Here is an 11,876-nt window from a genome sequence, read left to right as displayed (position 1 = left end):
CTAGCTTTTCCAGTGAGTAGTAAGTTCTGACTGGCAGAAAATGTGCTGATTTGGTCAACCTATCCACAATCACCCATACTGTATCATGCTTCTTCTGAGTGAGAGGTAGACCACTGACAAAGTCCATAGTGACTCGGTCCCATTTCCATTCAGGTATGTTTATGGGCTGTAACAAACCTGATGGAACTTGATATTCTGCTTTGACTTGCTGACATGTCAAGCATCTAGTTACATAGTCAACTATGTCCTTCTTCATACCTGGCCACCAGTATCGGAGTTTCAGGTCATGGTACATTTTTGTGCTTCCTGGGTGCATAGCATACACACTGTTATGTGCTTCTTTCAGAATACTGGTTTTCAACTCTTTATCATCTGGAACATTCAGAATACTGGTTTTCAACTCTTTATCATCTGGAACACACACTCTTTCTTTATAGTACAGGCACCCATTTTCTATCACTTCATATTCAGTTTCCTTCCCCTCAGTGATTTTGCCCATAACAGCCATTAATTTTCCATCTGTCTTCTACCCATCCTCAGATTTGTAAATGATTCGCTTCACTTGTAACTCAGCCAAAATAACTCCATCATGAGTTAAGGATAGTTGGGCATTCAGAGATCTTAATGCTACAATAGATTTTCTGCTTAAAGCATTAGCGACTACATTTGCCTTCCCAGGGTGGTAGTCAATCACACAATCATAATCTTTCAGGAATTCAATCCATCGCCTCTATCTCAAATTAAGTTCCTTCTGGGTTGGCAGATACTTCAGACTCTTATGGTCTATGTATATGTAGCATTTTTCTCCATACAAGTAATGCCTCTATATCTTCAATGCGAAGATAATTGCTGCTAACTCTAAATCATGAGTAGGGTAATTCTTTTCATGTGGCCTTAACTGCCTGGAAGCATATGCGACCACTTTCCCTTCTTGCATCAGTACACACCCTAACCCATTGTGTGAGGCATCACTGTAGACTACAAAGTCTTTTCTAGACATTGGCATGTGCTGCTGGTGCCTCTGTCAACATAGCCTTCAGCCTCTCAAAACTGGCTTGACACTTGTCATTCCAGTCAAATTTCATATTCTTGTGTAGTAATTTGGTCATTGGAACAGCTATCAGGGAAAATCCCTTTACAAATCTTCTATAATATCTAGCTAACCCCAAGAAACTTCTGATCTCAGTTCTATTTCTGGGAGGCTTCCATTCCATCACTGCTTCAATCTTCTTGGGATGCACTCTAATCCCTTCAACTGATACTACATGTCCAAGGAATGCAATCTCATTCAACCAGAACTCACACTTGGACAATTTAGCATACAATTTCTTCTCTTTTAGAGTCTGCAGAACAATTCTCAAATGCTCATCATGTTCTGCTTTATCCTTAGAATACACCAGGATGTCATCAATGAAGACCACTACGAACCGATCTAAGTATGAATGGAAGATATGGTTCATAAGGTCCATGAATGCTGCTGGGGTGTTTGTTTACCCAAATGGCATCACCAGGAATTCATAATGCCCATACCGGGTTCTAAATGCAGTCTTAGGCACATCTGCATCCTTAACCCTTAGCTGATGATACCCTGATCTGAGATCAATCTTAGAAAACACACTAGCTCCCTTCAACTGATCAAACAAATCGTCAATTCTAGGCAACGGATACTTGTTCTTCACTGTTACTCTGTTTAACTGCCAGTAGTCAACACATAACCTCAGTGTCCCATCTTTCTTCTTTACAAACAGTACTGGAGCTCCCCACGGTGACACACTAGGGCGTATGAACCCCTTGTCTAGTAATTATTGTAGCTGGATTTTTAACTCTTTTAATTCAGCAAGTGCCATCCTATATGGAGCAATTGAAATTGAAGCTGTACCCGGCATAATCTCAATAGCAAATTCAACTTCCCTTTCTGATGGCAAACTAGGCAATTCTTCAGGAAATACCTCAGAGAAATTCCTTACTGTGGGTATGTCAGACAAGTCAAGTTTACCTTGCCTAGTGTCAATCACGTGTGCCAGATAGGCTTCACACCCTTTTCTCAACCATCTCCTTGCAACTGTAGCTGAGATGACATTGGACAAGAAATCTGTCCTTTCACCCACTACTATTATTTCTTCGTTCTCAGCAGTTTTTAGAGAGATTCTCTTCAATTTACAATCTACTATTGCCTGATGATGGGATAACCAGTCCATTCCCAAAATCACATCAAACTCATGGAAAGGCAGTTCGATTAAGTCTGCTGAGAACACTTTCCCTTGAATCTTCAATGGACAGCCCTTATACACTTTATTTACTACCTCCATGTGTCCTATCGTATTTGTGAACAGGATGTCTTGGTCAATTTCCTCAACTTGTATTCCCTTTTCTATGGGCAGCTTGATACAAATATATGAATGAGTAGATCCAGGATCCACTAATGCATGCACAGAAGTATTATAAAGGAGGAACGTACCCTTGATGACATCTGGAGCATCCTGTTCCTCCTGTGCCCGTATAGCATAGGCTCCGGCTGGTTTTCTACCTTCTGCTCTCTCCACAGTTACGATAAAGGATTACGTGAAGTGCAAGCCTCAGCCTTACCCGGCCTTCTACCCCTTGGAGCTGGAGGGGCAGGCCTATCAGTTGATACTGGAGTGGATGTAGTAGTTCTGCGAGGACAATATCGGACTAGGTGGTCTGTAGATTCGCACTGTAAACAAGCACCTATCATCCTCCAACATTCACCCTTATGCCATTTTGGCAATGTGGGCAAGCAACAGATACTATTGGGGCTGATCCCCTGTACCCTGTCCCTGGAGAGCTAGCCATTGAAGGGGTGGACTGGCCTCTCCTTGGTGCAAACTGAGACTTGGGCCTCTGTGACTGACCCTGACTTAGTGCTCTACTGAAACTCTGAGTAGGCGAACCTCTGAATTTCTTACTAGGGGCAGAAGATGTCTGCGTCGACCACGACCTCTTTTCTCATCTGTCCCTTCTGTTATGCTCATTCATTCTAACTTTTTCAACCCTCTGTGCAGCTTCCACTAATTTGGAAAACTCTATAATCCCCAAGGCTGTAATCATTACTTTAATGTTATCATTGAGTCCTTCCTCAAATCTCTTGCATCTCTCTGCCTCATTAGGGACTATTTTCCGCCCATAGCGACTCAGTCTAACAAATTCTCTTTCATATTCAGCCACTGTTAGCTGTCTCTGGCGTAGGGCAATAAACTCCCTTCTCTTCTCTTCCAGGTATACACTGCTTACATACTTCTTTCTGAACTCAGTGAGAAAGAAATCCCAAGTTATCTATTCTTGTGGCACCTCACTAGTTACTGTATCCCACCACTGGTATGCATCATCTTGCAGTAGTGATACAGCAGCTTCCAAATTCTGCTCTGGAGTACAATGAAGTTGTTTCAAGACTCTTTCAGTTCTGTCCAACCAGTTTTCAGCTGTGACAGAATCATCTTCCTTTTTGCCTAGAAAATCCACTGCTCCAAACTTCCTGAGTCTCTCCATATGAGATTTTTGATGTGGAAGTGGTGGTGGTGGCATAACTCCTGCCATCTGTCTAAAGAACTCAGCCATTTGCTGAAATGTGGCTGGTGCATTTGGTACTGATGGAGCAGGTTCCCTCCTGTCTCCTGGTTCAGTCATAGATGGAGCATGACTTTCCACTTCCTCATCTACTGCTCTCTGCGATGTGGAGTCCATATTCTGATCAAAATAACAAAACAAATCAAAAGATCTGCATTAGAGTCATCTTAACACTTACAATGCAATGCATGATATGCAATTTATCTAGGTCCAGAAATGCATAAACCGTGCTCTGATACCACTAAATGTAATACCCCTCACCCATATACAGTGTAGTCGAGCAAGGCGTGCTACACGGCGTACCAGAGCACTTAGTCTGTGATTATCTCTTTTCCTGAGCTCAATATGATTTTTAGAAGTCTTTATGTGCTATTCATAGCATACAGGTTCTATTTTCACACTTTAATAAAATCAGTGTTTTAAAAATGATAATAAAAATTTGGCAAGGTGCCATCTGTATTTCGGACAAATTGTCCTTCCAAACTTATTGAAAATAGTTTAATATGATAGTATCAAAATCTCAAATATTTCACAGTCTCTAATTCTCAGTAAAGTCAACAGACTTTTACATTCATTAAATAGTTCCATAATACAGTCCATAATAACTTAAATATATACAGAAAATCTCTATGTTATTTAATATGTACAAAATATTACAAACTTCAGAGCTTTTATAACATTACAAAATACAGGGCCGAATTTCAAATATACAACAAAAGTACAAAATATAAGATATCCTAAGTCCTACCATGTATGCAATGCAGTGCAGATGACTCTGGACTCCTGTGCAGATAAGATGTCTCACTCGGTCGTAGGTCTACTGGGCTCCCCAGCTGTGCCTCCAATACCTACGCGTTACAAAAGCAACGAGCTAAGCAATTTTGCTTAGTGGTGCCAAATATAAAGAAATATACACTAAAATAAAGTAAATAAAGTGTTTACGAATTTTTGGTGGTGCTGTATGTCAGTAGACTGGATTTATGTATTTAAATTTAATAGTACTTGAATTACTGCCCGTGTAGCCTATATACTGACCAGATTGGATAAACGGATATACTGGCACTGGGTACCTAGTACCTCGGGTCGTCACACCATCGGTCACAAAGTGTCTCCCGATGTGCAAATAGTGTGGCTAAGAAGCCATATAGTCAATCTGGCGATAAGCCAAAAATAAATACACAATATGTATAGCCATAGGCTATTAAAGTCACAGTGCGACATAATAAGCTGTAAAAACACAGTATGGCATGAAACCATTTACAGAACAGCTGTCAGAATCCTATTGGCATGCCTAACCTATCCATACTAGTCAACTAGGCAAACTAGGGCACATTATAAATTAATTTTTAATTCTTCAATTTTTGGAGTTTACTAACTATTATATAATTCACAAGTCCATGCATATGTTGACCTTTTTAGGTAATATGGATAAGTTGTTTCTAGCATCAATATGTCACAATTTATATCTCAATATGCTGCCAATATAGTGCAATTTACCATTTTTACAAGTTGGCATTCATTGCCAAAACGCTTCAAGCATCATTGTATGTAAAATGTCAAATTCTTAATTTTTGTGTGCTAGATTGGTCTAGCTTAAAGTCCTATTTCTCTTAGTTTTTAGCTTCTCATCAAACAAGCAAAATTGTAGTTCTATGTCTTATTGCACGCGAGGCAAAATTTCAGGTCATTCCGAGTTGTATAGACCAAGATATGGTCAATTTACTAAAACTAGACAGATTGTACCTTTAGTGCAAATTTTGGTCAATTTTAGGTCACTTTTGGTTCGGTAGTTTTTGTACCCGAATTTATGCAAGCCATTTGACTTGGTTCTGGCCATTTCTGGGCTTTGATGCCTTCATAAGAATTGTAGATCTATGTCTGATCTAACCATGGTAAAAATTTCAGGTCAATTGGACCTGTTTTGAGTGAGTTATGGTCATCCAAAGGACTACTGTTCATATGATCAAAAATCTGGGTTGCAAGGTTGCTAATCCAGATTTGGTCATTTTTATGGTCAGTTTCTAGGCAGAATTTTGGCAACATTTCTGCATGAAAGTTGGCCTATTTGGTGTCTAGTTTCACCCCCCATTGGCCTCATACCAATTGGGTTCATAGTTTGGCACTTATGGCCTAATTTAGGTACTGCCTTCAATACATAACCTGTACAAAGCACATACACTTCCAAATTGATATTCCTTCTCCTCCTCATTACTTTAATATTCAATCAATAACACTTCCATATATATATTGTACACAATTCCAGCAACAATTTTGGGCAGAATATTCAAGTGCTCAATACGCACAATTCACCATTAAGTTCAACATTCACTTCCACCAAAATTCAACATATCTCAATGTCAATATTACACATATACTTCAACATAATCATACTTTAATATCACTTACACTTGCTGCCCACAATTTAACATTAGCATATTTCATTAATAACTACATGTTCACACACAAATTCATGCTATTAGGAGCTGCCAAACATGGCAGTTTGCTCAAGGCATCAAGGTTCCATTTCACACCCTTAATTCAAACACTACATGCACATACTTAGATACAAACTTACTACAACTTTCATTTGAATTAATCAACCTTCATTTCCATTCGTCAAAAGTAAAAATAACTCAAGCTCAACAAAGGTTCATGGCTGCCAAAAATGGACAAGTCCATTTCTCACTATTTCTTTAATTTCTTCTCTTCACCAAAATACTCACCTCAACCTAAACACAAGGTTTACTAAAGCAAGGGAGAGGTTTTGGACACTTACCACTTGAAAGCTTCCTTCAAACTTCACCAAATCTTTTTTTTCTTATTGCCAATATCTTCCCCAAGGTGAGTATGCAAGCTTTAATGAAGGAAAGAAGTGGAAAGGATGGCTAGAACATGCTTGCATGGAGGTAGAGCAAGGTGCGGCAATGGAGTTCTCCCATGGTGGAAATTCAGCTGGTTTGTGGAAAGTTGAAGATGAAGTGGTTTCTGCCCACTAATGGCTTAGATAAATGTCCCAAGGCTTGAGTTAGTGGAGCACTAACTCTAAATTAATTGTTTAATTAGTTAAACTTTCATTATTTGCACATTTAGCTCAATTCTTTCACTATTTATATAATGTATCATCATTTAATTTTTCATGACATTTATAAAGTGTAATATCATTTATTTTTAATGGAGATTGAGGTCAAAAGGCAACACTAGGTGTCAAATGACCAAAATACCCCACTTCAGATTATATTCCCGATTTTTCGATAACACCGATTTTTGTCTGTTTCTTGATTTTTCGTTTTTATTTGTACTAATTTATTAATATTTTTTTGATATTTCTAGAGTCAATTACATTTCAATAAACCTTTATTTATGTCTCAAAATTAGATTCAGAGGGTTCTCCGTGGTCCTGGGGTTGGTAACGGCCTTCCCAGTGCGATCACCCATCGCTGCGGTACCGGCTCATTTAACTTAGCTTCATTTTCTCTCTTTCATTTTTGTTTTATTTTTCTTGCATTTTCTTTTTATTTATTTCATCATTATATGTCTGTTCACCATCATCGAAGTGTAGTTCCTGACATCCTGACTTGCCTGGACTGTTATTCGACCACTGGAGCAACAGAACGTACAGAACACGTGCAATGGGGATGTTACACCCTCTCTCATACAACCTCTCCCTTCTTCACTCTTCCTCTCCCACATGAACTCGCTCTACCTCTATCCCACTAATTGGCTACCTCTCTTTCTCTCTCCCACCAATCAGTTCTCTCTCTCTCTCTCTCCCCCTACCCCCCCTCTTTGGCAGTGTCTCCCATTCTCCTTTTTTTAACTAAATTTTTTTTTATTTTACCTTTTATTTTATCTCTTCTTAAACTTTATCAATAGGTCTTTCAATTATATCACAATTATATACCTAGAATCCTATAAATACCCCACTAGGGAGATGAAAGGAACACACTCAACTAACAGCCCCTAGAGCTCTCTTTAAATTTCTCTCTCCCTTCTTTATTTTCTTTTCTTTCTTTCTTTAGTTCAAGAAAAGTTTTTTTAAAATTGAATCAAGGTGAGAGTTCTTAACACTTTTTTTCAAGATTCATGCCATATATAGTTATTTCATATTTATATGCTTTGAGTTAGTCTTATATGTTTATAATTTATATGTATATGTGATAAATTTGAGGGTGACAACAATTCTGCACATATTTTTATTTCTGTCACCTTGTTTTAATTAATTTTTGTGTATTTATGCTTCTTTAAAAATTATATTTGTAATCTTCATGATTTTATAATAATTTTAGCCTCAAGAATAGTGAAAAAAGCTATTAAATTGAGTAAGTTATAGCTATCCAAAATCAGGGTGTCTATAGATCGTAATTTGCAGTACAGTCGATTTTCAAGGTTCATATCTTCCTTAATTTTTCATCATTTTCTGTGATTCTTGATCTAAAATTAAATTTAAGATCTTATCTAACTTTTTTCATTGATTTCATATAAATATCTTTTTTACGTTTGTGAGATACATTCATTTTAAAAAAATAGTGCATATCTGTCTCTGATATATAATAGTAATGAACCACGATTTTTGTAAATTATTTCATAGAGATTTTATACTAGCTAATAATTTTCCATTTTGATATGATGTCTTGGCATGCTTCTGGAATTTTTGTATAAGTTTTGTACATGTTTAACTAATTTTAGAAATTCAAATACAAAAACACTGTAAATCTACCCAAATCTGGAAATTTTATATTGGTTTATATTATTTTGTTTTCATGTCTTAAATTATACTTTGATTTAATTTTAATGTTTTACATGATGTGATATGGTATTATGAAGTGTTAGGATTAGGTTAGAAGACCTTTTGCCATTAGGTAATTTTAATCAAATAGAAGTTTAAACAAGTTGGACATTAGTGTTAGATTTCAATGAAATTTGCTATTAATTTATTTCATATTATAAATAAAATTGATAAGTAGTCCTAAGGTAAGTATTAAAAAGGGCAATTGCATAGAGTTTACGTGAAGCTTATAAAAGAAAAATAGCACCAAAGGGTGCAAATCTAGCAATTTAAAAAAAAAAATTAATTCCTAGCGTTTCATGCAACATACAAATGATTTATACTATTGTAAAACACATATTTTGGTTAGACAATTGTAACTCAATTGCTAAAATGTCTATTTATCATTAGAGAACAAAAACATTAAACAACAAGATAAAAATAAGAATTTTTACCCGAACAGGGGTAGAATTAAATTCAACACCAAATCCAAGAAGCAAAGATCGCCAAGAGTTGATCCTCTAGTCCGTCCACACAAACATGATGATCAAAGCACCAATCTTGAACCAAAACTCCTTTGTGCTTCCCTTCTTATCTTGGCCAAAGCTTGCACAAAGATGAAGTTTAGGATTTTCTTGCTTTTAACCTTATGGAAGTATAGAGAAATAATGTAACGCCCTCACTTTAGGTAATCCGTACATTCTATTGTTCTGATGACAAACGTCTGTTCGAACAGCTAGAATGTTTGGAACTACACTCAAACTAGAGTGAGAAGGCATAAATTGACAGAATAAAGACCAAGTATAACTAAGGAAAAATAAAGGAAGCGAAGTGCAACTCGATTAAATGAGTCAAAGGTCACGGCGATGGGTAACCCTAACGGGAAGTGACTGTGAAGACAGTTGCCAACCCCTGACTCATGGGGAACCCTATGGAATAATTAATTAAGACTTAATTGAAGAATTTATGAGGTTTAAATAACAATAAAAATGTCAAATGAATGCAAAGAAATAAAGTTAATCGGTACAGACAGTTATAACTCAATGAACACAATAAAGGGCATTTTGGTCATTTCACCCTCAGTATTGAATTTTGATCTAAATGTCAATCAAAATTAGTGAGAATAAAATAATTAAAATGAATTAATTTTATGAAATTGTGTAATGAAAAAAGAGTAGAGAAAATGAGAAAAGGAAATAAAGGAAATGAAACTTAAATAATATTTATTATATAAGCATGACACAAGAATGATGTTATTAAAATTTATAACCAATAAAAATTAGACAAGCATTTATAAAGAAGACAAGATTAATTAAAAGACATTAAAATTGATCATCTTCTTCCCTTGGTCTTCATTTGGCCGAACCCCATGAAAGTACTCGCCACCATTTTTCTTTTCTTCAAAGCTTGATTCCCTCCATTCTCACCTCAAAACTCTTAGGTCCCTTCACTAAAAATTTATCCTACACCTTGAGCAAGCCTTTGGCAGCCAAGAAAGTATAGAAATTGAAAGCTTTATAAGATTAAACTTGAGTCACAAGAGGTTAGTGCACTATCTATGCTTTCTTCCTACTTTAAGTATGGTTATTATGTTGAATTAAGTTAAAAATTTCATGAAATTAAAAAGAATACCATGATTATGTAGAACCCTAATTTCGAAAGCCATGGGAATGGTGAGAATTTGATGGTTTTAATTGTTCTAAACTTGTTAGTGATGGCATGTGATGAATACAATTAAGTTAGATCATGAATTACAAGTGTTATGCATGAGTTGTGAAAATTGAAGTTAGGGTTTTGACCCAATTTAGGGATTTTGTGTTGTGGTTTGAAATTGATGTTATTGAGGTTGATTATTGACTATTTGAAGTGCCATGAATGTGATTGAAGTTTGGGAGTTGGGTGGAATTGAGAAATTGAGAGTGTTGTTTTCATGTAGGAATTCTGAACCTAGAGTCCAGTGTACTTTCATGGCCATAAGTAGAGTTATGTTGCTCCAATTGGTGTGAGGCAATTGGACATGAAACCTAGGACAATTTGCCATATTTTTTATGCAGAGACCCTACTCAGAAACTGAACCTAAAATGACCAAAAGTTGGCTTGAATTCGGGTAACCATATGCTAAACCTGAAAAAATAACTATATGAATAGTGAATGTTCAAATGGCTATAACTTACTCTAGGAAGGTCAGAAAGACCTAATTCTTGAACCATTGGAAAGGTTAGACATAGGAGAACATTTTTCATGAAGAATACAAAGCCCATTTCTAACTCTAACCCAACCAAATTGCTAGAAAAAATTAGGTCAACAATTCTGACTAAAACCAAAACTGCCTGAAACTCTAGACTTTGACCTACTTGACTAGTTTTGAAAAAAATGCCATAACTCGGTCCACAAAAATGGAAATGCAGTGAAACTAAAGCCAAAATCTCTATGAGACTTAGAACTACAATTTTAGTGTTTTGACCAAAATCCAAAACCTAATAGAACTTGGCCAAATTACTAGAATAAGTTAGCCACCCAAATCCTGAAATTGAATTAAATAGCTACTTGACCCCAGAATAGTATTTAGACCATATCTCCCACTAGGAAATTCCAATTAGAATAAGTCAAATTATTTTGGAAACCTAAGAAACAGAAATCCAACCTTGATTTAGGAACTTTCCTCAAATTTTGAGTGTAAGAACCCTAAAATGAGAACCAAAGGCACTAACCTAAACCTGAAATCCTGAAAGCACAAGGTTTATGAGTCTAGGTCAATTAATTGGCTATCACTCACCCTATATAACCTGAAAAATTATGATTCTTGAACTTGAGTGACCCTAAGACAGAGGAGAACAACTCATATGAAGGTCATTAAGCATAAATATGACTGTAACATGTCCAAATGGTTGGACAAAGTTGGGATTCCAGAATTTGTCTGGTTCTGGAACTATAAAGGGGAAATGAACCAGTTTTAGTAATTTGACCATAACTTGAGTTCTAAAACTCCAAATGACATGATTTAAAAAGGAAAACAATGATAAGACATGGAGGAACAACTTCCATGAAGGAAGTGTGATCAAACAGTGGCTGCATCTTAATCAATTTACTAGGTGAACTTAAGACAACAAATCTGGACCTTGAGAAAGGTTCATAAAATGACTTGTCATATGATATGGAATTAACTGAAATGATTTGCTAAACATAAAAGTGAGATGAATATGTATGTGGGATGTAACACCCCTATTTGTATAGCCTGGTATATTTCACTGTTCCAGTGACCGGTGTCAGTCCGGACAATTAAGGGGATTAGAACCACACTTAAGACAACTAAAGAAGCCATAAATACAAATAATTAGTAATTGCTAATGTGACACCCCTTACCCGTAGAATGTACGGAGTGGTTACCGGGAGGGTGTTACAGCTAATTAGTTAAGTATAAATAAGAAAAACAGAACATAAGAGGTTAAACGAGTTGAGAGTCACAACGATGGGTGACCGTCTCGGGAACGACTGCGAAGCCATTTTAAACTCAAATTTCGAACCA

The sequence above is a fragment of the Hevea brasiliensis genome, chromosome 5 (assembly GCF_030052815.1).
Source record: "Hevea brasiliensis isolate MT/VB/25A 57/8 chromosome 5, ASM3005281v1, whole genome shotgun sequence".
NCBI lineage: Eukaryota > Viridiplantae > Streptophyta > Magnoliopsida > Malpighiales > Euphorbiaceae > Hevea > Hevea brasiliensis.
The sequence above is the reverse complement of the archived record's forward strand: the minus strand, read 5'-3'. Positions refer to the sequence as shown.